This window comes from Neolamprologus brichardi, chromosome 5, assembly GCF_056152115.1.
Source record: "Neolamprologus brichardi isolate AB-2024 chromosome 5, ASM5615211v1, whole genome shotgun sequence".
Classification (NCBI taxonomy): domain Eukaryota; kingdom Metazoa; phylum Chordata; class Actinopteri; order Cichliformes; family Cichlidae; genus Neolamprologus; species Neolamprologus brichardi.
Window position 1 is genome coordinate 18,454,332 of NC_142108.1, and position 6,000 is coordinate 18,460,331.

Genomic DNA, 6,000 nt, shown 5'->3' on the forward strand with positions numbered 1-6,000 from the left:
GTATCTTAATAAGCTAAAGTATATCCATTAAAGTAAATGTTCACAGTTTTTACCCTGACGCCATTGTGCATGCACAATAGGACTCTACAAAAGACAAGTAGCAAAAGATATGTGTGTCTTTCCAAGATATGACCACAGAAATAATTAAAAAAAGGAAGTAAAAATGTTAATTAAAGAAGTACTCTCAGAGATTTAGGGATGTATGCTCCAGATGTGCTTGCTGGATCAGGTATCAGGTCTGTGCTGCAGAATTATTCACTTTCTTTACTGAAATAAAACCATATAATGTAAATGTAAAGATTCTTAACAGATAAAAACTGTTAGGAAAATATATTAGGTGATATCAAATTAGTTTGTAGTCATCACTCTTTAATAAATAAAATGTTTTAGTATTATAGCAATTTAAGATGAAGCTAATTATAAATATATAATGCATATCGAGTGTTTAGTCTGTAACAATCCCTCATATGCAGTATATATACATAATCTGATTCTCCACTGCAACTATATTTGTCATAGTAGGTAAAACAAACAATATCTTATGTGCTACTTTTCTACAATCAGTGTTTACTCTGACAGAGCCACTTGGTCTAAATATGTTGTTAAGGCCATCAAAAAGCAATTTTCTCACTGGAAACTGAATTTTTTTTTGTCTATTCATATTTCTTCTACATGGCCACAAGGCCAAAGTTTAGTTTTATTTTGCACAAGACTGCCTATGAGAAATAAGCTTTGAGAAATTGTCTTGGTGAAAGCGGATGTTTACAATGAGCTGATCATGCAGGCATGCACTGGATGGTATATGTTTATCCTGTGATTTTTCTGTTTGTGAAATGTCTTCAATTCTGTTTTTAAAAAAAAAAAAAAAAAAAAAAGGAAATAAAAATGTGTCTCGAAGTCTCAATCTGTAGCTTATTGATCGAAACTGGTGTTATCAGTGCCCAAATGAGTTAACATATCACCTTATTTTACTGATGATTTTTTTTTTTAGTTCCATCTACCTACTTTCTTTCCACATTATCCAATTAAGGGTCACAGAGGGGATGTAGCCTATAGCTACTATAGGGCGAGAGGCGGGGTACATGCTGTACAAGTCACCAGTCAGTCGGTTAGGGAGACAAAATCTTTTAGAATCACCAATTACCCTGACTGCATGTTTTTGGACTTTGGGAGGAAGTGAGAGACAACCCAGTGAGAAACACGGGGAAAACATGAAAAATTTTTTTTTAGAAGTTTTTAGACTTTGAATAAGAGAAATAATGCTACATGTCTCTTTTGATTTCAGTTAAAGTGGTAATAATTCTACTCACGCTGTATCAGTTAAACATTAATTCACCTCTAAAGAAAATTACATAAACATGCAATATGTTAACTGAACTCTGAATCAGCGTTAGTGTCTTCTCATTGCACATTATTTATTTTTTAAAATTACATTTATAAGTATAGTGTCCCGCTGCCATTTTAGGTTGTAACAAGCAACTAGTTAACTTCACAACTTCAGTAGTATAATTACTTTGTCTTTTACCTTGTGCTAAACCTCTATAGTGAATAAATTAATGTTAGCTTGAATTTCCAACCAAAGTTTTCTCTCCATCTGTACGTCTATGTGAACATAGACTACACGCAACTCACTGCACTCATAGTGTCACAGGCTTGTCACAGGTTTGTTGCAGATTTACATCAACGTAAACGTAAATGAAACACAACCTGAAAAACTGCACCAAGAACTCTCAGTCTGACAAAATACACATCATATTTCAACTTATGTTCATATAGTTTTCTCCTAAAAACGTCAAATCTCACTGATACATCCACCAAGCTTGTTGCAATAGTAACAGACAACTGAACAAAATAGCAAACAATCAGTTGTTGGCTATCATCCCCTTCCTCTTGTTTTCTGCGACCAACTTGTAACAGTCTCCTGAGCTTGATTGGGGATTTAGGGTCGAATCTTAGTGTCTGTTTGTTTAGCTATTTGCCTGTGCAGAGAAGGGGATTGCGTAAATTCATTCTAAACGAGCAATGAACAACAACCAATGACAGAGATGCACTTGTGTGACCCCGCACAAAGCGCTGACACTGCTGATGTTACACGTAGATGGAATGCTGATTGGTTTGTCCCCACAAAGAGTAGGTAGCAATAAAAACTAAGATAAAAGTGACAGACGAGAAGCACCAAAAATGCCTGCAACAGCAAACCAAACAGAATAGCCCGTGTTTGACAACACACATATCCAGCATGCACAGGTGGGTCTACAATGCTCTGCGTAGCACCTACAGACAACTACTACACCATCAGGTGCTTGACTCTCCTCATATAAACTCTTTAATTTCAGCATCTTGAAAAGAAAGCGATTGGACTTCTTTAAGTTTCTTGGAAATGTTTCACCTCTCACCCGAGAAGCATCTTTAGCATTAAAACTGAAAAAGCTTCTCATTTGGAAGGAAAAACTCCCTTTTATCAGGAAGAAACCTCCGGCAGAACCCAGAACTAAAAAACAAACTGCAGGACAGAGAGCTGGAGTTTAATAACTGCTAATGATTAAATACAGTAGTGGTGTTTAAACACAGAGAGTAAAAAGAGATGATTGCAGAAGAAAAAGTACATCACGGGAAGTTCCCTGCAGCCTAGGCCTATTGGAGTGTAACTAAGGGATGATTCAGGGTCACTTGATCCAGCCCAAACTATAAGCTTTATCAAAAAGGAAAGATTTAAGCCTAATCTTAAAAGTAAAGAGTGTCTCTGTCTCCCAAATTCAAAATGGGAACTGGTTCCATAGAAGAGAGGCCTTATATCTGAAAGCTCTGCCTCCCATTTTACTTTATGGTAAATGGTCTGTATTTGTATAGTGCTTTTACTTGGTCCTAAGGACCCCAAAGCGCTTTACACTATACACAATCATCCACCCATTCACACACACATTCACACACTATAGAAACCCTATAAACCACAAATAAGCCAGCAGTCTATTGCATTTTATGGCATGGATGTCAGATGGAAACCCATCATAAAGCATAAGAAAGTTATGCAGTGAAAACACATGTTAAAATAACAATTAAAAAAAATGATCCAAAACAGGAAAGAGCCAGAATCTCAAAACACTCTGGCTAGTACAATTTTTTAACATTTACATAACTTAATCTACATAGTAGTTTTAAAATGTTGGGCTTGTGTTGGGCCAAATCAAAATGATTGCAATAAAGTCCAAGTCAAAATATGTTTTACACTCTTCTTTGCTTTGCATAAAAAGGAAGCCAGGGCATCGTTTTGGAGCGAATGTAATTGTATTAGAAAACATTTAGTGAGAACATTAATGAACGATAAACCCAAGAATTAGGGTTACACCCTATTTTTCACAAGAAACAAGTTGTGCTTTACTTGGAACATTCAACACTGTATTGACTTAGGCAGACAAACACATTCCCCTCAATTTCAAAGAACACAGAACATCTTTTCTTTAATCTGTGGCTGTGACAGTTGACAAATATTAGAAAAAAGAAACAGAAAATGAAAAGGTCTCTTTGTTAGTGAAGATATAAGCAATGCGTCCTTTTTGCATGCAATCACAATTAGTCTCAGCACAACCATCTGAAAGATCCTTCCAGAAAAAAGAGATCACTTGACCCCCCATCTGTGACCAAATCATGTCTTTCGATTAGGTGCTCTCTGCAACCATAGCATCTATCTCCGCTCAAGAAGGACACAGATGCTTAAAAAAGCAGAGGAAATCACAAAGAGCTGACAGTCTAGAAGTCACACGGTGCTTGTGATTCAAAAGGTCCATTATTCTGACTAACCACACTGATGAATCTTATGAATATGAACGTAAAACTGCCAAGTTTAAAATATCATACTTAACTTAAGTTACATGCACATTTTCTTTAATGCTCATTAGGGTCAGCATAACATGCACACTATTAATTTGCTTTAACACGAGAAACTGCTGCATCTGTCTCCTTCAAAATACCTTGACCTCAAGATAATACTCCATACTTTAAACTATGACCTATGTCAAACACCAACTAGGGAACAAAGAGGGAACTAAGTGTTTTTGAATGTCCCTCCAGCACATTAGTAGTCTTAAAAAGAAACCTGACACAAAGTCAGGAAAATAAAGGACCTATGAGGTATCCTAGATGGTAGGATTAGGTCATGCTTACTGATTAAAACACATCTATCCAGCTATATTTTGTTCTAAAAATTATTTTTCTTTCTATTAACATGCAATATTTGTTTACGTTAGGGATGTGAAGAAAATATGATGAAAATGTGCGTTACAGCTGTTGACTTTACTTATCAACATTATTCAACAGGCAAGAAATGAAAAATTGACATCTGCAGTGTATTTTCACCTCTTATTCTAACATAAAGATCTCTCCTGGCCTATCTTGTCATGTGGTTCATGACCAGTTCTGGACTGACTCTGTGAGTTTTCTTATGCAAACCCAAATGACATTTAACTGAATAGGGGAGTAAAACTGAAGAACCCCAAGATCAATCAAGATTTGCACACCTCTGTTGCTTGTGAAGCTCGCACACAAGAATTTCACTCACGTGTACTGTACCAGTGTACCTGCACATGTGATGTGACAATAAAAGTTTGATTTGATTTGAGATTTATTCTTCTCCTTTTATGCACATTTTTAATTTCACATTTTCAGGTTTAACAAAATATACAGGGAAAAAACACTGCAGTGCTTTGACTATAAATATAGAAAAGACGGCCATCTTTCTAAGATGTATAACATGTCATTGATTGTATCTGACAGTTTCAAGGAGGGACCTGATTGCAACAGAAGGTAGTCTTAGTGTCTTTCAGCAAATAAGTCTACCTTTAAGCAGTTCTGGATTCGGTTGAATACTTAAACAGATTTTGGGAGCACTTGCTTGCAAAGATGTACATGGGAATTCTGATATTTGTCCCTTAAAGTGAAGTCTAAAGCCATTTGTCTTCAGTAGTACACACCCTAACCATCCATATCCCATATGGAATGCAACTACTGATACTTAGTTGACTCATTTTACATTTGTTGTTTCTACCTTCAGCAGCATATTTCATAAAGTACCGAGCCTTGTTGTTTTTGATGTAGCCCTTTTTACTAAATACCAGTTCTCACTGGTATTTCACTGGTATATAAGCCTAGGCTTATCTTACTGTTTTGTACACTAGAGAATGTAAAAACAAGGTGTTGCTATAGCAATGATGTCATGATATGACTTTTTCATATCACTATATCAAACAACCTTAATATTGAAATGATAACATCACACCGTTGCTCCACCATGTGAATCTCCCATTCTGCCACATCCCAAAGGTGCTCTATTAGATTGAGATCTGGTAACTGTGGAGGCCATTTGAGTGCAGTAAACTCAATGTCATGTTCAAGAAAACTCACCAGCCATCACTGGATAATTTCTCTTTTTAAGGACAATTCTCTGTAAATGTCTATCCGGTCCAGTACTGGAAATTTGTCTTTGAGTGCGAGACATTTAGTGAATAAAGTTGAAATGTAAAAATCACTTAGTACTGTAGTGTTTCAAATAGTCAAAAACATTCTAGTCTGAGGTTATGAATTAAGATTGATTTTTCAAATTTTTCTAGTCATGTAAACAATTATGCCAAAAGATGTATCCTGTTCTTGATGCAAATAATCTGAATTTTAACTCAACTTATGGTTATATTGCATAGAGAGGAAAGCATGTTTTTTTTGCAACTCTAATGTAAATATTGCCTATATATTGCACTTAAAGGCAGGCGCTTTTGTAAAGGACACAACGTGAAAGCTAAGTTTTGAGTACACTAGTAGGGTCTTCCCCATAATCAAATTAAATCCAGACATGTATGGCTTAAACAACTGGAGCAGCCTCTTTCATTTAAAGCAGACTCCTCTTGCTTTCTTCCTAGAAAAATATCTGGTCATCTGAGCGTCTCTAACTGAACTGTCACAGATGATTAGAGCACGAACAACTCGTCTTGGTATCCCAAAGAGCATGGGGTC